We start from the raw sequence: 24,297 nt of genomic DNA, 5'->3' as shown, positions 1-24,297 counted from the left end.
ACTGCATCACTGAACACTGGAATACTAGTAACAGGTGCCTTTGTCCCATCTGTAAAGAGGGTTTTACCACAAGACCTGAGCTGCAGGTAACACTTTGTTCTCTGAGATGGTTGCTCAGTTCAGACAGTCAGCTCAACAGAAAGCCAGCAGCAGCAGCTCAGAGCAACAAGTGTCCAAACCAGGAGAAGTTCCCTGTGTACGTCTGCACTGGAACCAAACTGAAGGCCGCAGTACTCTGCCTGGTGTGTCTGGTCTCCTACTGTGAGACTCACCTGGAGCCTCATCTGACCATGTCAGGCCGCAAAAAGACATCAGCTGATCGACCCTGTGGAGAACCTGGAAGACAGGATGTGTACGGAGCAGGACAAACCTCTGGAGCTGTTCTGTAAGACCGGCCAGACATGTGTGTGCATGCTCTGCACTGTTTTAGATCACAAAACCGCATGATGTTGTTCCTCTGAAAGAAGGATATGAAGGAAAGAAGGCCGCGCGCGGGGAAGACAGAGGCTGAAATTCAGCAGATGATCCAGAAGAGACGACTGAAGATTGAGGAGATCAAACACTCAGTCGACCTCAGTGAGGAAGATGCAGACAGAGAGATAGCAGAAGGTGTTCAGGTCTTCACTTCTCTGAAGGAGTCTGTTGAGAGAGGCCTGAATGAGCTCATCAACACGATCAAAGAGAAGCAGAAACAACAGAAAAACAGGCCGAAGCTTTCATCAAAGAGCTGGAACAGGAAATCTCTGAGCTGATGAAGAGAAGCACTGAGGTGGAACAGGTGTTACGCTCTGAAGACCACCTCCATCTTCTCCAGAGTGTCCAGTCCCTAAACATCCAACAACCTCCACCCACCAAGGACTGGACAGAGGTCAGCCCATCCATCATCATATAGGGGGACTGTGGTGAAAGCTGTGGTTCAGCTGGAGGAAAACACTCAGTAAAGAGATGAAGAAGCTGCTTGAAGCCGAGCTGAAGAGGGTCCAGCAGTATGCAGTGGATGTGACTCTTGATCCTGATACAGCACATCCTAAACTCATCCTGTCTGATGATAAGGCGAAACATGTGAATTATGGTGATGTGAGGAAGAATCTCCCAGACAACCCACAGAGATTTTCTAAGTGTGCTTGTGTTTTAGGAAAACAGAGTTTGTCTTCAGGCAGATTTTACTTTGAGGTTCAAGTTAAAGAAAAGACTGAATGGGATTTAGGGGTGGCCAGAGAGTCGATCAACAGGAAGGGAAACATCACACTGAGACCTCAGAATGGTTACTGGACTATATGGTTGAAAAATGGAAATGAGTGCAAGCTCTAGCTGGCCCTTCAGTCCTTCTCTCTCTGAAGTCTCCTCCTCAGAAGGTGGGGGTGTTTGTGGATTATGAGGAGGGTCTGGTCTCCTTTTATGACGTAGATGCTGCAACTCTTATCTATCTCTCTTTTACTGACTGCTCCTTCACTGGCAAACTCTTCCCAGTCTTCAGTCCCAGTCTTAATTCTGGTGGTAAAAACTCTGCCTCTCTGATCATCTCTCCTGTCAGAGTAAACTAATCACTTAACTTTGATTCATTTATTTTCATTCAGGGAAAGAAATGTTAATAATTAGTTTAGATATTATTTTCTATCTTTTTAATGCGGTGATGGATTTATACTTAATTGTTAAGACTTGTTTAATTATATGTATTCCATTACATAGTCAACAAATTAATTTAATGCATTCATCTCTTCAACACTGCATCAGAATGTCTATTTTTAAAAAACCTCTGTTAAATCCACAGACATTTATTTTAACTTCCAGAAGAAATCGTTCTAAAAAACACCTTCTTTTAAGAGTAAGTCTGCATCCACAATATATGCAGGTCTTTCCAAACATATTAATTGGGGGGAGTGAGTTGCCACAGGGGGAAGATGGAAAAAACACAGCGGTGAAAATTTTGATAGAAACGCAACCCCCGCCACGCTGCAGTGGCCAATCATGTAACAGAGATCAGAGTTGTCAGAGTGTTATGAGGCGTGTGAGAGTCCCGTACAGGAAACAGGAAACATCACTGCCTCTATCTCTGCCACGAGACGTTTTAAAAGACCAAACACAGGCTCTGAACTGCCCGGGAGTTTGGGGAACAGCTGACTGTTTCCTCAGTCCCTCCATCAGTCCTTCTGATTGTTTCCTGCAACAACAAAGCACTCGCTATATCTCACTCATCTCTTTTCTTTCTCTCTTTCTCCGGGAAATAAAGCTGCCTTCAAGTTCAGTCGGAAATGTCGAGGTCTATAAACCATCTGACAGAAAACAGTGAGTGTGAAATATAAAGTGTACTTGTGCTACATTGGGAAGTCACACAAACAGGCTGTTTCAGTGACACTCCCACGCCGCACCTCTCTGCCAAAAATCTGCAGATCACTTTCTTTGGTCTGAACGCAGCTTAAGGTCTATTACATGTCTATAGTGTCTACAGAACACAATATGAGTCATTATTATACCGGGTATAAAAGGTTAATGAATGTTTCACTTTTTGTCTGAAAAGTGTTTTTGTTCATTATTCGCACTTTGGTTATTTTTTTATTTGTTTTGTGGGTAAGATGGTTTATAAGTCAAAGACATCTGTAAATAAGAGATTGTAAACTAAAACTGTAAAATAAAGCAGTTGTTGAACACAAGGCCTGAGTAAACAGTGACTTGAACACCAAACACTGAACAGAAAAGCTGGTTTACACAGAAGTTGTATTTCATTATGAGTACATTGTGTTTCCTGGGGCTGCTTCACAATAAAAGCTCCCTGTGTGTTTCACCAGTTGGATGCTTTTAATGTGAAGGAGCGGCAGGAGGAAATGTTTGTTTCACCAGCAGTGATTGTGGAGGATGAATCGGTTTTTTTTCAGCACCCGTTTTCAAAAATTCATATATATATATATATATATATATATATATATATATATATATATATATATATATATATATATATATATATATATATATATGTATATGTATATATAATCAGAAATCTGGGTTTCTTTTCATTTAATTTTTTATTTTTAACGTGAAACAATTCAAGAAACCACAAGTGATACAAGACAAACACTCACATAAAGAAATAAAAAACAAAATAAATAAATAAGAGTAAAGTGGGTTTCTTTTTAACTACATAATTGTATTTACCCAAAAATAACACGGATGGATGATTCAATACAACGCGGCTCGGCGTACCGACAGAAGATCGGATCTCTACTTTCATTGAATTTGGGGTGTTTTATTAAATATTTTAGCATTTGAAATTTTTTTTTGTTTCTAAACAGTATCCTCGCTGAACGTTGACATATACCAGTCTATGATTATCCTTCCTTTAATATTAGTCTAAATAATTCATAATTTCATCTTTTTTTAACTCAAGGATTAGGTATAGTTTCCTATAAATGAGGTTGATTGACCATGCATTTCAAAAATAAGTGTAAAACTAGTGGTGATAAGTTGGTGTTAGTGGTGTTCATACATGGTGGTGAAAAGAACCGTTAAACGTAAAAAACAAATAGTGATTGTGGAGGATTTTCAAACTGGACACAAACCCTGTTCTCTTGGGTGAAAGTCCTGTTTGACCCATCCACCCCCAACCTGCCTCATTACCGGGACATTTGGCTCTTTTACTTCATCACCTTACTTCTTGCTTTGCACATGTCATAACTACTACTTCCACTAGAGGATGCCGCCACTAGAAACATTAATATATATATATTTTTTTGTAGTTTATTTAAATAGGGACAGATACAAAAACATAGATTATTACATAAATAACAATCAATGCCTGCATCACAGTGTTTATAGCCATGGCTAATTCGCAACACCTGTCCCTAGGAGGGCTTTTAACAGTTCAAATAATAAAAGGAGTCAGATTTTTACAGTGAATACAATAAAATGTCCAAAAAAACCAGTTAACAACAATAAAAATAAGTGTAGTAAATAAACACATTAACTCGGACTCACACAGATGAACACCTCACATACACACACAGCTATACATTTCATATGATCACACTGCTGCTACTGTATTAACCATGCTTTTACTAGTTTTTTGAAAGGTGGACAATTTAGTTAGAGTTTTTTTTAGGAAGCCAATTCTACAGTTTGGCTCCTTTCACAGAAATATATAAATATATAAATATGAGTCTTAATTGCTGCTTGAACAAAGATTTGTGTGGGCCAGTCACACAGTCTCAAAGGTTCCTAGTTCCCGGGGAAAGTTCCTGCCGTTGAAAAGCATCGTGTATTAGTTTGGAACTATTTTCAGCGGCGGATTAATCCACATTTGGTGCTCTGGTGAGTATGAGCTAACTCAGTGGGATGGTGTGTGTGTGTGGGATCGAGTTAATATAATAAAGTGTGTGTGTGTGTTCATGTGTTCATCGTGATGAAGGAGCAACAGCGTGAATCACTGATGTGTTTTTACAATATATCAGGCTGTGATACACACACACCCTTCTTCAGAAATGTTTTTGATGCATCATTTTCATAGTTCTGCTAATGGCAACAACGCCAAAGGCACCTGACCAAGCATCCTTATTTTACGCAATGGGAAAGAGAATGTGTCCACACACACACACACACACACACACACACACACACACACACACACACACACACACACACACACACACTTAAAGAGCAACAATTATGTAAAAGCCTTTTATTTTACAAAACCAGATGTAGGCCAGAGATTATCTGCTCGACCTCGTGAACGATGGGACTGAATTTTACCAACAAAACAAAAACAAACAGCTGTGTATGATTTATTAAAAAATCAATGTGGGACCCCTAACGGTAATCCAGGGACCATGTCCCCTTTGTCCCCCCTCAGAGTCTCTGTGTGTCCAGCGACTGAACTCGGGGACTACTTCTGGCGTAGGTGCTCTTCATGGCGCAGGTGGCTGTGATCCGGAAGCCTTGCAGTGCGTCTTTAGCCACCGCATGCCTTCGTCGCTCTCAAACTCCACGAAGGAGATGTCGTTTCCCCGGGACCAGTCGCACCTCTTTGAAACCAGGAAACCTGCAGAGGACAAAAACACACAAAGAAACCCTGTCAACATTTATCTTTATTTATAGAGAGCTTTTCATAATCTACGTTACAAAGTGCACCACAAAACGTAAAAAAACACCAAAAACATTGTATAAAGCGCCAAAACCGTAGGGAAAAAAGTTGGATAAACAATAAAAAACGTTTGAAAAACAATGAAAAAGACAAAACACAATAACAACAAAAACTGATCATTATTAAATTATTACAATTAATAATGATTATATATACACATATACACTTTTGAGTGTGTGCGTGCTTTTTAATGTGTGTGCGCAGGTGAAAATAAGGAATTGTGCATCCATTCTTGATACATGGCCTAAGAGGAACCTCTAAAGTTTTTCATCCTCATATCTGAACCAGAGAACGTAACGGTCGTGGTTTTACACAACTTCCGTTTCGTGTAAAACGGTCTCAGTTTGGTTATGTTTAGACACACACACTACAAAGTTAAGTTTAGAAAAAGATCATGGTTTCAGTTCAAATCAGAAGTTACTTCACTTCTGGTTACTGTATGTAAGCCTGGACGCGGACTTAGATAATAGTTTGTTCTGTAAGTTAAAAAAATAAAAAACATTATCATATCATTGACATGTTGCAGATGTGTGGTGTTGTGCATGAAAATGGTCATGCTTTTGTATATATAAGCCCTGTCAAGACAAATTAAATAATAAATTGTTAATAGATGGGGTTGTAAAACATATTGCTGGTGTTATGCAATTTAAACAGGTGAACACCATAAAACTGGATGGACCACAACACAAAGACACAACCAGCATGGAGTCACTGTGCTGTTACCCAAACACTGATACACCTTCATGATGTCTTGGTACAATTGTCCGGTATATTGTTTTTTACGGTATCGAAAAAAAAATAACTGCCCTAATGCGACTTAGTAAAACTGCAGAAACAAAGTTTCCTATATATACACTCTGTGTAGGTGACGATTAAGAATAAAGTTAGTTTGTTAATGGGTTCAGTTGTGGCGGCAGGAAATTACCAGAATAACAAAACTCACAGCAACATGTAGTCCTGATACCACAGCACTCCATTACAGTAAGTGACGGAGTAACACTGGATGTACAGCATTCTAACGCCAGTTTACTTGGAGTCAAACTCGTTGTACATGTTGTTCTGAGGTTAGACTGTTCCTCCCTCATTACATAATTAACCTGAAAACTGTCCAATCAGAGCGCTGACTGGCAGCACTACAGGTGTGACTGGGTCCTGCTCTCACGTCACATGACGTTTCTGGATATAAAGGTGTTAGGATGTGACAGATGTCAGTCAGATGAACACAGACAGCAGCAGCATCTGTCAGAGTCTGCTGATGAAGGTACCGCCTCTCTGACCTCATCTGAACGGGACTTTAACAGCGGAGCAGCCTGACAGGTAACACTACACACCTTTGATGAAGAAACTCGGCCATCATTTGTGATATTTTGAGGCTACTATAAAATACCTCTAAAATACCAGTGATACATTCTTTCAGCACTATTGTAAACTGTTTGTAGATCTGAAGTAACTCAGTAAGTATTCTATGAAGTGTGACGTTTTGGCCAAAATGAGCCTTTTTATATTCAGTTGAGTCAGGTTTAATCAGCACCAGGAAACAAGTTAGATTTTAATCTCCGCTGGCTTCACTGCTGAGATATGAGGGAGAGTCAGAACTTCTCCATCAGCCTGAATACTTCATTCTCTGAAACTTGATCAGCTGTTTCTGACTCTACAAAACTACTCAGAACCATTTGTGAAGGCTGAGAGTTGCTTTTAATTGGCAGGTGTGTTTCACAACTTCATCCCATCAAAAGTGTAAATCTGTCTTGGTTTTGATTTGTGGTCACATGTCCTCAACAACAAGATAAAAGATATTTATTATTATTATTATTATTATTATTATTATTATTATTATTATTATTATTATTATTATCAGCAAAGCAGTCTATTAATCCTGAAGTACAGACAGTAAAAACACATCCAGAGGTTTCTGAAGGGACAAGTTGAAACTTGCAGTTTGTCTCTGTCAGTTACTGGAGCCGGGTAATCCTAATTTGGGCAAAGAGGGCGGGGGCTAGCATGTGACAAGACTGCCACATAAATAACTTCAGTCAAGAATCTGGCAAAATGACAGCTGGCAAACGGAGGGTTGTCTCAGTCAAGATCAGATGCTTCTGCCGTTGTGCCCTCAGGCCTCCGGTACTGGTGCCATTTATCTGCATGTACGGCAGTAGAGAAAATGGGCAGACTTTTTCCTTAAATTACCAGCTAATGCTATTGCCAGCTAGCTAGCTCGGTTTGCAAGGTGCTACGAAAGACATTTTAAAGTTTAAATAACATTAACAAAGTGAAAACATACAGTGAGAAGGTCAAAGTTAAATTAAATCGTAAAAGTAACTTTGTGTCTTTAAGGTCTTTAGATTGCACAGGATTTTTTGAAGTTGATCGGAAATAATCTCTTGGAGGAGTTTGTTTAAATGCAGCAACTACAATATAAAACTGACTCCCTGTTGACAGCAGGGAACACTGCAGCAGCACCGCCACACCCTTCGATTAAAACTCAAACTTTGAATAACTTCATTGTTAAGGTCTTTAGATTGCACAGCAAAATATGTTGAAGTCGATTCAAATGAAGCTAAAGGAGGAGTTTGTTGAGCAATCTACACCCTGGAAATGGGGAAACGGGCAGTCTTTTTTAAATGAGTCGGCAAGCTAACAGCAACCCTTTTCATCAAACTAAGAGAAATGTTCTCCTCTCATCCTAAAATGTTGATAAATATATTCCAAATGCAATTAATGAAATACAGAGGAGGAGAAGTGTCTGTCTCTGCAAAATCATCTTGAGTTAATGTTAAAATATTTGTAATTTAGATAGTAAACGCTTGAGAAACGATCTCATTTACAGGTCTGTAAAGCTCTCTCACTTTGTTTGCCCTGGCTCTCTTCGGTGGCAACCACAGGACTGTTCCTTCTTAAGAACAATTTGACCCTTGTGGGGGGCCCAGTGCAAAAGAAAAACCAAGTTTTACACAGGGCCTCTAAAAAGCTAGGAACGCCCCTGTAGCTGGTGTTTGTAAAGGTTGGAGGAGCTGCTGGACAAGATGTACCTGTCATGGCCAGAGTGTGTAGCGTGTTGGCAGGTACAGGTACGGATTTACCTACAGTATGTACATTTGGAGCCTAATAATTACAGTAGACTAACCAATTACCAAAAGACACACACACAGGCCTGTTTTAACGTCAACAGTAACGTAGTTCCTTTTTAACAAGTTTGCTTTGTGCGTCATTGTGAAAATATGAACACTACCGTTGCTATCAACGGGCTTATCTGCTAACGTCAGCTACCGATGGTTACCCCGGAATAATCCAGCAAATAGACAGTACCCAAGTGAGCCATTACCTGAAACAGATGATTTAACGTCACCGCTCATTTTACACACAGTTTAACAACAAAACTAAACACTGAGGGAAGATTACTACGTTTTTAATGTTGGTTTTGAGCGCTATGCATCCACACTAACCTGGAAGCGAAAGCCGCTTTTAAACAGTAACGTTAATACACGCGTGTCGGATGACCGCGATGGTAGCACATGCAGTACTGTACCAGTCCCTCCAAAAAACATGATTATGCAATCGCATAACTCAACGCATAATCAGCCAAAGTCTGCATTTTTGCCTCAAAATTGCCGCATTTATGCAACATATGCGGGGCTTGCATGATTTCATAATCCCCGCATTTTCATTGCAAAAAGTCACAAAATATATCTTAGTAGAAAGTTGAAAAATGTTGCGCGTTACTTCACATAAGAGCAGCCCTTTTTCCCTTGTTGCCTTTTTTTCTCTTTTCATCAAACTGCAGTTTTTTGCAAGTTCCTGCAATTTCATTGAATAAAATTGCATAAATATCCCTCATATTCCATTGCATTTTTTAAGAAAACGTGACGCATAATCAAGGATTTTTGCCCCGCAACAACAAAAAACTCCCGCAATTTCTGGAAGGACTGACTGTAAAAGAGGACCTATATGAACAATATGTGTCATGTTTGAGTCTTTGTATATGTTCTGTTTCCCTGTCTTATTTTGAAGTCTGTCTTTTCTCCCTATATTCTGTAGCCTGAAGTCTCTTTATATAGACCTTAGTGGACTTCAGATACAGTATTAGGGGAACACTAAGGTCTATATAAAAGAGACTTCAGATACAGTATTAGGGGACCACTAAGGCCTATATAAAAGAGACTTCAGATACAGTATTAGGGGACCACTAAGGCCTATATAAAAGAGACTTCAGATACAGTATTAGGGGACCACTAAGGTCTTATATAAAAGAGACTTCAGATACAGTATTAGGGGACCACTAAGGCCTATATAAAAGAGACTTCAGATACAGTATTAGGGGACCACTAAGGCCTATATAAAAGAGACTTCAGATACAGTATTAGGGGACCACTAAGGCCTATATAAAAGAGACTTCAGATACAGTATTAGGGGGACCACTAAGGCCTATATAAAAGAGACTTCAGATGCAGTATTAGGGGACCACTAAGGCCTATATAAAAGAGACTTCAGATACAGTATTAGGGGACCACTAAGGTCTATATAAAAGAGACTTCAGATACAGTATTAGGGGACCACTAAGGTCTATATAAAAAGCATCCAAAAGCAGCATGTCATAAGACCTTTAAGACATTTGAGATAATAGATTGCCTAAATATCTGTACTGGGTTGCACCACCTATGGGTAAGTTCAAACATAGACTACTTTGAACCTATCTTTAACTAGGGTTGAGTTTACATGCTACTAACATTTTAAGGGTTGCACAGTTCTAAGGCATGAGTTAAAACTTACATCTTACACCTCGCCTTGGTGGATGTAAAGTCCCCTCTGTAAGATAGAGGTTGTCATAGCATATGGTTTTAACAGGTGGTATAACTGGAAGAATTAAGAGTGACCAACTGTTGTGAAATGTTTGTTCAAAATCACTTGAATAAGAAATTCATGGTGTTTAGTTTAAAACAGTCTAAATGAAAGGAAATTGTATGATTAAAACTCACTATTTACATTTACTTGATTTAGAGCTGATAATTGAAAAGGTACACAACCATTGGCTTCGAATGACGGCCAAGAATACTTGTCTTTACTGTGAACATTTATTGTTCAATATGTTGCAGTTTTACACACAAGAAAGAACAACTTAAGCTTGACGGACATGTTTTGCATCTAGCGTCTCACTTTCATCTCAGTATAAACTAGCAAGAGTACACAACAGACAACTTTCCTGTACACTACTTCAAAATAAAAGCACTTTCTGTGACGGTTCGCAGTAAAACTAAATTACTGTTAAATGGTTGTGTACCTTTTCAATTATCAGCTCTAAATCAACTAAATGTAAATAGTGAGTTTTAATCATACAATTTCCTTTCATTTAGACTGTTTTAAACTAAACACCATGAATTTCTTATTCAAGTGCTTTAAACAAACATTTCACACTCTTAATTCTTCTTGCTATACCACCTGTTAAAACGATATGCTATGACAACCTCTATCTTATAGAGGGACTTTACATCCACCAGCGGAGGTGTAAGATGTAAGTTTTAACTTATGCCAGTAGAACTGTGCAACCCCTTAAAATGTTAGTAGTATGTAAACTCCAACCTAATTAAAGATAGGTTCAAACTAGTCTATGTTTGAACTTACCCATGGTGCAACCCAGTACAGATATTTAGGCAATCTATTATCTCAAATGTCTTAAAGGTCTTATGACATGCTGCTTTTTGATGCTTTTATATAGGCCTTAGTGGTCCCCTAATACTGTATCTGAAGTCTCTTTTATAAAGACCTTAGTGGTCCCCTAATACTGTATCTGAAGTCTCTTTTATAAAGACCTTAGTGGTCCCCTAATACTGTATCTGAAGTCTCTTTTATATAGGCCTTTGTGGTCCCCATACTGTATCTGAAGTCTCTTTTATATAGACCTTAGTGTTCCCCTAATACTGTATCTGAAGTCTCTTTTATATAGGCCTTAGTGGTCCCCTAATACTGTATCTGAAGTCTGTTTTATATAGACCTTAGTGGTCCCCTAATACTGTACTCGAAAGTTCTTTCCCAAAATTCAGCCTTGGTGCAGAATTACAGCCACTAGAGCCAGTCCCACAATGAGCTTTCCTTAGGATGTGCCATTTCTCGTGCCTGTGAGCTATTGAGGAGGAGAGAGGGGGAGCAAGATGGAGGGGTGGGGGTGTGGCCTTGACCAACTTCCACTTTGCTCGTTTGAGCCATGATCCTCTCTCCTCATGGAGGGGCCAAATTCTTCTGAGCAGTCAAAGCAGAGAAAGGGAAGGTAACCTTCCCGCTTATTGTTGTGATTGTGTATGATTATGCTTTCCTGTATTGTTTATGTAATATTCTGATGATTGTTTTGGTAGTCTGGTTTTCTGTCTTGTCTAGTTTTACTTCCAGTTTTGGGTTTTCCCACCTGTCTGATTGTTCTGCCCCACTCTGATGTGTTTCACATGTTGTATCACCTGTCCCCTGTTTGCTCGTTACCTTTGTACTTAGCCTCTGTGTTGCCCCTTGTCCAGTGTCAGATCATTTTGTTTTTGTAGTTTCTCTGTGTGCCAGCTTCAGTCGAGTTCTGTGCTCCGTGGATTTCCTTTTTGTCTCAAGTTCCTGGTTTTGGACTACATTCTGGAAGAGTTTTTGCCCTCTGCAGTCGGGACTCTGTTTGTTTGGTGTGTACTTTGCTGTTTTTGTGAAATACTTCCCCAAGATCAAACGTTCCTCCGTCTGCTCTCTGCTTTTGGTCCTCTACCCTGAAGTCGTGACACCTTATGACCTCATAAGGAGAAGATTCCTGATTGGGCCATCTGAGCTTTCATTTTCTCAAAGGCAGAGCAGGATACCCAGGGCTCGGTTTACACCTATCACCATTTCTAGCCACTGACCATAGGGAGGCTGGGGGAACACATATTAATGTTAAAAAACCTCATAAAGGGAAAATATTTATGCCATGGGACCTTTAAAATATATAGTGCATTTGTGGTAGTAAACCGGCTGAGCCCCCAACATTTTACAATGTCTGGCCCCTGTGTGGATATATTCAGTGCTGTTTTGTCAGAGTAGGGAGCTTCACTTTGTTAGCATGATTTAAATGTTCCTTGTTGCTCACAGTTCAGTGCAAGTAAACACACTTTTTTTATAATTAAAACTGTATTTTGAATATGATCTTTTCTTTCACACATGTAGATATTGCTGCGCAAACTATCTGTCATCTGAAGATCAGTTTCTGTGCCCCATCTGTCTGATGTGTTCTACTGATCCTGTCAACACATCATGTGGTCACAACTTCTGCAAAAATCTGCATTACTGAACACTGGAATACTAGTAACAGGTGCCTTTGTCCCATCTGTAAGGAGGGTTTTACCACAAGACCTGATTTGAGAGTCAACACTTTCATCTCTGACATGGTCACTCAGTTCAGACAGTCAGCTCAACAGAAAGCCAGCAGCAGCAGCTCAGAGCAACAAGTGTCCAAACCAGGAGAAATTCCCTGTGACGTCTGCACTGGAACCAAACTGAAGTCCCTGAAGTCCTGCCTGGTGTGTCTGGTCACCTACTGCGACTCCACCTGGAGCCTCAACTGACCATGCCACGCCTGAAAAGACATCAGCTGATCGACCCTGTGGAGAACCTGGAAGGCAGGATGTGTACAGAGCACAATAAACCTCTGGAGCTGTTCTGTAAGACTGACCAGACATGTGTCTGCAAGCTCTGCACTGTTTTAGACCCACAAGATGCATGATGTTGTTCCTCTGAAAGAAGAATATGAAGGAAAGAAGGTCAAGTTGGGGAAGACAGAGGCTGAAATTCAGCAGATGATCCAGAAGAGACGACTGAAGATTCAGGAGATCAAACACTCAGTCGACCCCATGTGAGGAAGATGCAGACAGAGAGATAGCAGAAGGTGTTCAGGTCTTCACTTCTCTGAAGGAGTCTGTTGAGAGAGGGCCTGAATGAGCTCATCAACACGATCAAAGAAAAGCAGAAAACAACAGAAAAACAGGGCGAAGCTTTCATCAAAGAGCTGGAACAGGGAAATCTCTGAGCTGATGAAGAGAAGCATTGAGGGTGAGCAGGTCTCACGCTTGAAGACCACCTCCATCTTCTCCAGAGTGTCCAGTCCCTAAACATCCAACAACCTCCACCCACCAAGGACTGGACAGAGATCAGCCCCATCCATCATCATATGAGGGGACTGTGGTGAAAGCTGTGGTTCAGCTGGAGGAGACACTCAGTACAGAGATGAAGAAGCTGCTTAAAGCCGAGCTGAAGAGGGTCCAGCAGTATGCAGTGGATGTGACTCTTGATCCTGATACAGCAACATCCTAAACTCATCCTGTCTGATGATGGGAAACAAGTGAATCACGGTGATGTGTGAAGAAGAATCTCCCAGAACAACCGAGAGATTTTCTTATTGTGTTAATGTTTTAGGGAAAGCAGAGTTTCTCTTCAGGCAGATTTTACTTTGAGGTTCAAGTTAAAGAAAAGACTGACTGGGATTTAGGAGTGGCCAGAGGGTCGATCGACAGGAAGGGAATCATCACACTGAGCCCTGGAGGATGGTTAACTGGACTATATGGTTGAGAAATGGAAATAAGTACAAAGCTCTAGCTGGCCCTGGTGTCCTTCTCTCTCTGGAAGTCTCCCCTGTAGAAGGTGGGGGTGTTTGTGGATTATGAGGAGGGTCTGGTCTCCTTTTATGACGTAGATGCTGCAGCTCTTATCTACTCCTTTACTGGCTGCTCCTTCACTGAGAAACTCTTCCCATACTTCAGTCCGTTTTAATGGATGGTGGTAAAACTCTGCCCCTCTGATCATCTCTCCTGTCAGAGTAAACTAATCACTTAACTTTGATTCATTTATTTTCATTCAGGGGAAACAAATGTTAATAATTTGTTTAGATCTATTTCTATCTTTTAAATGTGGTGATTGATGTTCACTTCATCAATCACCCCATTAAACACAGGCTCTTGAACTGCCGGAGTTTGGGGGAATAGCTGACTGATCCTCAGTCCCCTCCACATCAGTCCCGCGATGTTTCCTACAACAACAAAGCACTCGCTTATAACTCTCACTCATCTCTTTTCTCTCTCTTTCTCCGGGAAATAAAGATGCCTTCAAGTCGGAAATGTCGTAGATCTATAGACCATCTGACAGAAAACAGTAAGTGTGGAAATATAAAGTGTACTTGTGCTACATTGGGAAGTCACACAAACAGGCTGTTTCAGTGACACTCCCACCGCTGCAACAACTCGCCAAAAATCTGCAGATCACTTTCTTTGGTCTGAACGCAGCTTAAGGTCTATTACATGTCTATAGTGTCTACAGAACACAATATGTGTCGTATTATACCGGTATAAAGGTTAATGAAATGTTTCACTTTTGTCTGAAAAGTGTTTTTGTTCATTATTAGTCACTTGTTTTTTTGGTTTGTTTTGTGGGTAAGATGGTTTTATAAGGAAAGACATCTGTAAATATGTGATTGTAGAATAAAAACTGTAAATAAAGCAGTTGTTGAACACAAGGCCTGAGTAAACAGTGACTTGAACACCAAACACTGAACAGAAAAGCTGGTTTACACAGAAGTTGTTTTTCATTACCAGTACATTGTGGTTTCGCTTTTGGGTTTCACAATAAAAGCTCACTGTGTGTTTCACCAGTTGGATGCTTTTAATGTGAAGGAGCGCGGGAGGAAATAAGTTGTGTTTCACCAGCAGTGATTGTGGAGGATGAATCGGTCTCACCTTTTTTTGGCTCCCGTCAAAATTTCTTTATATATCATACAGAAATCTGGGTTTCTTTTTATTTCATTTTTTATTTTAATGTTAGACAATCAAGAAACCACAAGTGATACAAGAGAAGCAGTCACATAAATAAATAAAAAAAAAAAAAATAAGAGTAAAGTGGTTTCTTTTAACTACATAATTGTATTTACCCAAAAATAACACGGATGGATGATTCAATACAACGCTGCTCTCGAACGACATAAGATCGGATATCTACTTTCATTGAATTTGGGGTGTTTTATTAAAAATTTTAGCATTTGAAAATGAAATTGAAATTTTTCTAAACAGTATCCTCGAACGCTGGACATATACTCAGTCTGTGATTATCCTTCCTTTATTAGTCTAAAATTATTCATAATTTCCTTAATCTTTTTAACCTTCCAAGGATTAGGGTATAGTTTCCTATAAATGAGGTTTATTGACCATGCAATTCAAAAAATAAGTGTAAAACTAGTGGTGATAAGTTGGTGTTAGTGGTGTTTATGTGGTGGTGAAAAGAACCATTAAAACGTGAGAGTAAAACAATAGTGATTGTGGAGGATTTTCAACTGAAGACAAAAAACCCTACCCCTCTAAGGAAAGTCCTGTTTGACCCATCCCCCAACCTGCCTCCCATTACCGGACATTTGGCCTATACTTCATCACCTTTACTTCCTTATGTTTACACACGCCATCACTACTACTTCCACTAGATTGCCACTAGAACATTAAAATTATTATTTTTTTTTTTGTAGTTTATTTAAATAGGGACAGATACAAAAACATAGATTATTACATGTCAACAACCGATTCTGATTAACCTGGTGAAAATAGGCTTTTCATACTTTGTGTTTTTCGTAGTATATATCTGAAGGAATAACACCAGTTCAAAATTAGCTTGGATGAATGTACCAAAATGTCCCGTATTATGGTGACAAATCATGTGATCACATAATCATATCATCCCTGATGAAATTCTTTAAACACAACCAGCCAATTTGGGGGTGGGTTGCCACGTAAAATAAACACATTAACTTTCGGACTCACACTGATGCACAACTCACATACACACACAGCTATAAGATTTTCATAAGGAACGCATGATCAAGAATCTGCCAAGCAATATGAACCATGCTTTTAGTGTGTAGTTTTTTAAAGGTGGACCAATATAGTTAGTCTTTATATTTGTAGGTATCGTTCAGGTTGGCTCTTTCACGAAATACATATAAAATATAAATTGAAACTGCAGTACAGGCCAAAGTTTGGCCACACCCTTCTCATTCAATGTTTCCTTTTTATTTTCACATGACTATTTACATTGTGATTCTCACTGAAGGCAGAAATAAAACTATGAATGAACACATATGGAATTAAGTGAACTTCTAACAAAAAGTAATGAAATAACTGAAAAAATGTTCTTAGTATTTTACAGATTCTTCAAAGTGAGCCACCCTTTGAAAGTTTTTTGATAAAGCTGCAAACCCTGGTGTTCTTCCTCAATGAGCTTCATGAGGTAGTCACCTGAAATGGCTTTACCTTCACGTAAGATTGTGCTGTCAGGAAGTTAATTGAGTGATTTTTCCCTTATTAATAAAAAAATATGTTGACAACTTCAACCTGGTTCTGGGAGATGCCCACCGGCTGAAGCGTGATAGGTCTACACCAAACCGATAACACGGAGCCGGGATGCTATCATTCACAACATAACGAACCACGTACTGAAAGGCAAGTATTGACATACTGTTGAAAATATCACAGATTCATGTCCCCAGGCATTGATCCTAGTAGCACTATACAAAGTGGATGAATCTGAAAATGTTTTCCTGCAAGATATATGTAGTACAGATGTTATTCCAGTAACGTGTAAGTGCTGGTACTGTTCCAGTAACAGCTGTTACTAGTACCCTATTCCAATTACCTAATCAACAACAGACCATACGAAGTGAACGATCACCTATAATAAGAAGTTGACTTAAAGCATAGTCAATTTAGCATCCAGTTCATCGGCCACAGCCTGTCCTAAAAAAATGAGACGGTAGTCTTCGTTCCACGAACTCTCCAGATCAGTTAGATCAAAGGTAACCAAGGGGCAATACCAACAACCTACTTGGAATTACAACTACCACTGCGTAATGATAGAAAAGGATAGGGAAAATTAGATGTGGACTACTAAAATATCAGATCTCATAATCTAAAAACAGTACTAGTAAATGAATTGATATCTGAGCAATCAAAATGATCTATTCTATCTTACTGAAACCTGGCTGAACATGAAGCCGAATATATAGTGTTTAAATGAAGCCACTCCTCCCAGTCATTATTAATAATAAATTCCTCAGAGGCTCAGGCCGAGGAGGGGGGAGTTGCGGCCATATTTGATTCAAGCCTGTTAATTAACCCCTAAACCTAAACTAAATTAGAACTCTTTTGAAAGCCTTGTTCTTAATCTTCAACATCCAACACGGAAATCAGTACAATATGCATTTGTTTTGTTTGTCTACCGAGCTCCAGGTCCATATTCCGAATTTTTATCTGAATTCTCAGAGTTTTATCATGTGTAGTCCCTTAAATCAAGAAAAGTACTTATTGTGAGTGATTTTAGCATCCATGTTTGACAGCAATAGCCTTAATGCTTTCAACTCACTACTAATTCTATTGATTTCAGTCGAGTGTGCTGAGGCCCCTCTCATTTTTAACCGTCCCACCCCTTGACTCCTCGTGCTTGGCATATGGTATCAAAATTGAAGATGTATTAGTATTCCCCCAAAATCCTTTATTATCAGACCACTTCTTAATTACTTTGAATTCTTAATACCCGATTGTGTAAGGAATTAGATAAAAGCTTCTATACTAGATGCCTATCTGAGCAGTGTTATAGCTAAATTTAAGGGAAGACATTCCAACCACTGCTGAAAAGTGGGATTTTACGTCAGTATCGGCACTGTATGGGTTAAGTGGAACTTCAGGTTCTACTCTGACATTTGAACGCATCAAAAACTACCGTGGTGTGTATGCAGTGGCGTGGGCTTGCTTGGCAGTTGTCCCCATGACCCCCCTCCCTCTAGTTCTAGGGGGAGGCTTTCCCATCATGAAATTAAAATGCTGTGAGCTATACAGTAAATGCCAAATCAGGAATAGCATGGGGGGAGTTTTACCCCAGGTGACGGTATTCTACTAAAGGTATTAACTTAATTTTGAGAGATTTTCTTAAAATTGAAGTTTAAGAAAAATCTCTTAAAATAGATCAATTCAATTATAGCCGTGGTAGACTCTTTAGTAGATTTATTTGATGAAAGTATGCTAGATTAATTTACTGGTAGTTATGTCGTCAATGACTAATAGATGTAAAAAAGATACACCAAAAATAATTTACTTTCAACATTAGTTTTAATCAGGAAATCCACAAAAGGTAAAATGTTGCAATCCATAACGTTTCCTTTTACAGTCTCAACCTGCCCCTACCTGGTGACATGACTACTGATAACTTTCTTTGGTCTTGCTCTTCCAACATTGTCTGGTGGAATGGGGACAGAGGCTCCACTGTACAGTTTTCTAAGAGGGAATCTTTCTGCCACACTGAAATGTGCTTTATAAAGCATATCAGCTTTGTCCTTTGCATGACAAGGTCTGACCCATTTGTGTTCTTGAAAGCTGTGGCAAATTCAGCACCATATTCACATGTCCATGACATTTATGATGTTGGCTCTGCTCAAATGACCCTCATAATCTACATCAATTGTCCCTATTGTTATTAAACTTTCCCGTATTCCATTAAAATCTCGCTGCAATTCACCTCCACACCGGTGTGTGGCTGTTAAGCCCTGCTGGTTAATCTACTCCTCTTTGTCTCTCTCTATCACTCTACCCGTCCTCACTGCTGACCATTTGAATGGCGGTGAGTGCGGGAGTGAGTCCGAGGGTTACAGCAAAGCTTCGAAATATGGGAATATTTAGACCAACTAGGTAAAGAGTTATCTGTCCTCTCGTCAACTTCACTTGGAAACACCGAGTTGTTCAAAGAAACATTTGGGGCGATTTTTCTCTCCCTCCATGTCACCTCCGTAGTCTTCACAACTTCCGGAGACAGCTTGTGGCAGCTACTAGAACAAGGGTAAGATTTAAAGGAGTATGCTTTCATTGGATGAACTTCATTAATTTTTCTGTATAAGGACATGGATACATCTCCGTATTTTTTTTTTTTTTTTTTAACAGACTCCAACCTATATGACCTATATTTGCTTTCGGGCTGTCTGCGGTCAGATTATGGCAGCGCTGATAAGTACGCCATTGTTTGTAAGTATTTTTACTTTTCAACTTTCTTCTTGTTTAATTTTACTGTAGCTTATGTTTTTTAATTCATGCCCACATCCACTCTCATTTAATTGTTTTCCAGCTGCCTGTAAGACCATATTACGAGACACGCCAGGAGCTTCAGCTAGAAACAACCAGATGTGGCATCAAGGAATATTTTTCGGTATTTTCATAGATGTGTTGTTGTCCGTAGCAGTGCATGCGCGGTACTGATTGTGTTTATTGATTGATTTTACGCTGCTGGAAGCGAGGCAGAGTGTGCTGGCTGCGGTGAGTGTGGACATTTGGAAGTGCGCCACCATAGACTTCACAGGACAGCACCACAGGCGTCTACTCAAATGGACAGAATTTGGGCAGGCCACTTGCTCGGTTACCAACAGCTCGAGCCACGGCGGGTTGGTATGTGGGCCGGTGCTCTTCTGGCGAGGGGATATTTTGTTATTGTGTGCTGTGTGTCTCCGATGCTCTGTACAGTTTTTTCTATTGCGTTGTGTGTTTTGTGTCAATAAAGCTCTATCTTTGAATAAGCGCGCGTTCCTGGCAAATCATTTTAACTATGATAATCATGACATGATTACTAGTATATATAAATAAATATAATAAATATATATAATATAATACAATATAATATAATATAATATAATATAATAACCCTTGACACTACAACCAATCACAGAGATTTTTCTTGTTTAAAAGTAGTGGTTTCAGCCAATAGTGAGTGAGGAAATTTCAGCCGCCAGGCGTTCTCTGGCCAAGCGTCTATTCATATTCTAATTAGACCCATTAACACCTCCAGCGGGGGCTCTCACATACGTCATGGTTAGTTTCCGGACAATATGTGAGCACAGACGAGCGTGGTTAAGCCACTGTAAATTGCCGATAACTGCGAAAATTAGGGGGATTTCGGCTGAGGGCGTTTACCAGGCATTCGGGGGCATCCCACTTTTCATGCAGTGACAGCACTACACTCATTACCTTGTTTTAATAAAACAGAGGGACCTTTTATGTAAACTTTAGTCCCTCTCAAATCGACAATTGTGTAGATGGTGCTTTGGACTGTCAGGACTACTTTAGACTCTGTTGCTCCACTCAAAGAGAGTGAAGCAAGGAAACTAGCACCCTTGTTCTACCCCAAACTAAGTAGAATTAAAGCAAAACTTCGCAGCTTGAAAGTAAATGTAAATGGCTCCACCAAAGTGAATAGTCTCTCGTTTGGACTGGCAAGACAGTCTGAAAACCTGGGGGTGACCTCAGACATGTCCAGATCAGACTATTACTCTATCATTATAAGAAAACAAAATTCAACCAGGTTTCTTTTCAGCACTGTACCGCCGGCTGACGGATAGTCACAACTCTACTGAGCCATCTATTCCTCTAGCTTGGTAGTGATGACTTCCGCTTCTTCAATGATAAATTATAACAATTAGAGATAAAATTCATCACCTTTTGCCCTCTACTTCTGATGGTTCACGCTCTTCAGTAGGACTGCTAGAAAAGCACTAGATCTGCATATACTTCTACTTTTATCCTACTTACCTTCAACAACTAATGGCCAAGATATATCTTCAGCTAAGCCCATCCACCTGTCTCTTAGACCCCATCCCATCAGGCTACTCAAAGCATTACCATTGGTTAACACCTGCTTTCAGATATGATCATATATGTCTCTATTAACCTGGGTTATGTACACGTCATTATTTAAGTAGCTGTGATAAGCCACTTCTGAAAAAACCTACCCTCGATCCTGAGGTCTTAGCAAACTATAGACCTATATCTAACCTTCCTTTCTCTCCAAAGATCTTGAGAAGTTTATGTCAATGTTATGTGATTTTCTCGATAGCAACAGTTTATTTGAAGACTTTCAATCAGGTTTAGAAAGCACCATAGCACAGAGGCGGCACTGGTGAAAATTACTAATGGCGATTCTACACTTCTGCAGACAAAGGACTTGTCTCCATCCTTCTTTATTAGATCTTAGTGCTGCATTTGTGACTATTGTGACCTACCATCCTGTTACAGAGACTGGAACACTTGTAGTTGGCATTAAAGGAATCGCCTAAGCTGGTTTTAAGTCTTATTTCTCTGATCGATCTCAATTTGTTAATGTTAATGATAAATCCTCCAAAAATCCGGCAAGTTCATAGCGTTCCTCAAGGCTCAGTGCTTGGACCAATTCTATTCTCCTTATATATGCTTCCTCTTGGTAATATCATTGGAAACACTCAATTAACTATCACTCTATGCGGACGACACCCAATTATACTTATCAAATCCCAACCAGCCCGGAACCCAGTCAGTTACCTAAACTTCAAGCTATGTATTAAAGATATAAAATCCTGGATGACCTACAATTTTCTCGATGCTAAACTGTAACCAAACTTCTGTTATTGCAGTATCTGGGCCCTAAACACCTCAGAATTTCATTATCTAAAGATATAGCTACTCTGGATGGTGTTGTCCTGTGGCTCAGCACTACTGTCAGAAATCTAGGGAGTTATTTTTGATCAGGATATATCCTTTAACGCCATCTAAAACAAACATCGAGGAACAGCCTTTTTTTCACCTTAGTCATTGCAAAATTAGGGATATCCTGTCTCAAAACGTTGCTGACTTAAACTAGTACATGCATTCGATTACTTCTAGGCTGGACTATTGTAAATTCCTACTGTTAGGTTGCTCAAATAAGTCCCTTAAGACTCTCCAGCTGATCAAGAATGCTGCCGCACGTGTTCTGACGAGGAACAGAAAGAGATCATATTTTTCCTGTATTAGGCTTCCTTCTCTGCATTGGCTTCCTGTAAAATTCAGGATTGACTTTAAAGTCCTTCTCCTGACCTACAAAGCCCTAAATGGTCTAGCACCATCATATCTAGAACAGCTCTTGGTACCTTATTGTCCCACTAGAACACTGCGCTCCCAAAATGCAGAGTTACTTGTGGTTCCTAGAGTCTCTAAAAAGTAGACTGGCGGGGCAGAGCCTTCAGCTACCAGGCTTTCCTGTGGAACCAGCTCCCAGTCTGGGTTAGGGGGGCGAGACTTACCGTCACCACATTTAAGAGTAAACTGAAAACTCTTCTCTTTGATAAAGCTTATAGTTAGGGTGAGGGAGTTGCAAGCGTCCGCCTTCCGGCCCACCTGTTTCTCTTCGTAGTCATCAGATTTATTGATCATATAATCAATAATATAGTGAGATTAGAGGGAGGCAGGCCAGTACAACCTCTCATCAATGTTTTCATTTTGTTTCCTTTTGTATGCCATCCTGTTCCAGAACTGCTTGTTACTAACCTAGCTCTGGGGGTTTACTACCGGTCCTTATGTTTTTTTTGCAGAGCCTATACTCTGCGATTCCCTGCTACCGGCACGTTCTGCTGCGTCCGCCGCATCCACCATGCTCTGCGCCCACGTTTCATCCATAGCGTCCTGCTGTGACATGAACTACATAGCGACTACCTTCAAAGTCACTGTTCCACTATCTTTTGTCCGGACTATTATCGCCCACTGTTCATCCACACCCCAACCGGCCCGTCAGACACCGCTTACCAAGGTCTGGGTCTGCGGGGTTTCTTCTAAAGGGGTTTTCCTCACTGTTGGCAATAGCCACTGCTATGCTTGCTCTTGAGGGAATTACTGTAATTGTTGGGGCTTTGTAATTTATAGTGTGGTCTAGACCTACTCTATCTGTAAAGTGTTACGTCTGTTTTTTTAAAAAAAAAAGGAAGATACCCCCATCAGTCCCCTTCCACTGCTGCACAACTCTGCAAATCTGTGACTCTTTTCTGGTCTGTCTGCATTCATTACTTTAGGATTCCTACTAAATTGTGTTTATGATTATTTTGATCAATATTGAGATCCCGATTAATTATCCGCGATTTATTTGTTGATTTTAGTAATTTTATTGTCACATAATTATATAATTATAACTGCTTTACATCCATATTGTGCTACATTCCTCCTTTATTGAAGGATACTGTGGGGGGTATGCCATTTCAGCTGTTGTAGGCACCCTTTCCACATACATGTTTGCCGTTGAAAGATACAGGCAACGCAATTTCTCTGTTCACGTTAGCGGCGTAGTGGTGCCTGGTATCTACCTGACTTGAAATAGCTACGGATTTCTGTGGCTCATTGGACCACTTACATGTCTGCGTTGTGCTCTGATGCTCGAAACCCACGTTAGAGGCAACATAAACACGCTGAATGTCAAGCTAGTAAACACTAATAATACGTTACACTGCAGGTAACGTTAGCCTACCGTTATCCACAGTAGCTGACTGCTAAACAGTGTTATGTGTGTCTGTATTTCACTGTAGGATTCCAACAGCGGGACGTCCAACAGTCTGCTGCTAAAGCTATGAGCTAAAGGACACACTAGCACTATGGTCACTGCTGTTGTCTGAAAAACAACACAGACGGGGACAAAACGTTGCGTTTACTGGTAAACATTGTGAGGGCTTATGATGACCGACTGTTACCTGTTGTGGAATTTTCCTCACGTTACTCTGTCCTCTGTGACTGTCTACATCTAGAAACTAAGCTGCGGTGGCGGGCAGGGAACAGCTCTGATTGGCTCATGGAGACATGTGATCAGACAGTGGTTTATGGCGCTAGATTGGCTTTGCAAAAACTGTTCTATGAAGGGTGGCGCATTTTAAATATCGCCGATCAACGAATTTGATGGTGTGGGAAGCCAAAATGATCTGTGATTAAAATTGATTAATTGTGCAGCCCTTTACTATTATAGTGTCTACAGAACACAATATCAGTCGTTATTACACGGGTATAAAAGGTTTATTACATGTCTATAGTGTCTACGACACAATATGAGTTATTATTACGGTATAAAGGGTTATTACATGTCTAATAGTGTCTACAGAACACAATATCAGTGGTTATAACACCGGTATAAAGGTTATTACATGTCTATAGTGTCTACAGAACACAATATCAGTCGTTATAACACCGGGTATAAAGGTTATTACATGTCTATAGTGTCTACAGAACATAATATGTGTCGTTATTACACGGGTATAAAAGGTTATTACATGTCTATAGTGTCTACAGAACACAATATGAGTCGTTATTATACGGGTAAAAGGTTATTACATGTCTATA

The 24,297-nt window shown here is 39.9% G+C and overlaps 2 pseudogenes; both read left to right on the top strand.

Annotated features, from left to right (window-relative positions):
- Nucleotides 1-106: 106 nt before the first annotated feature.
- Nucleotides 107-2,356, top strand: LOC120560965 (annotated as a pseudogene).
- A 10,057-nt stretch (nt 2,357-12,413) lies between these two features.
- LOC120560957 lies at nt 12,414-13,894 on the top strand (annotated as a pseudogene).
- The last annotated feature ends 10,403 nt before the right edge of the window (nt 13,895-24,297 follow it).

This window comes from Perca fluviatilis, chromosome 1 (assembly GCF_010015445.1).
Source record: "Perca fluviatilis chromosome 1, GENO_Pfluv_1.0, whole genome shotgun sequence".
NCBI classification, from domain to species: Eukaryota; Metazoa; Chordata; class Actinopteri; order Perciformes; family Percidae; genus Perca; species Perca fluviatilis.
The sequence above is the reverse complement of the archived record's forward strand: the minus strand, read 5'-3'. Positions and strand labels throughout refer to the sequence as shown.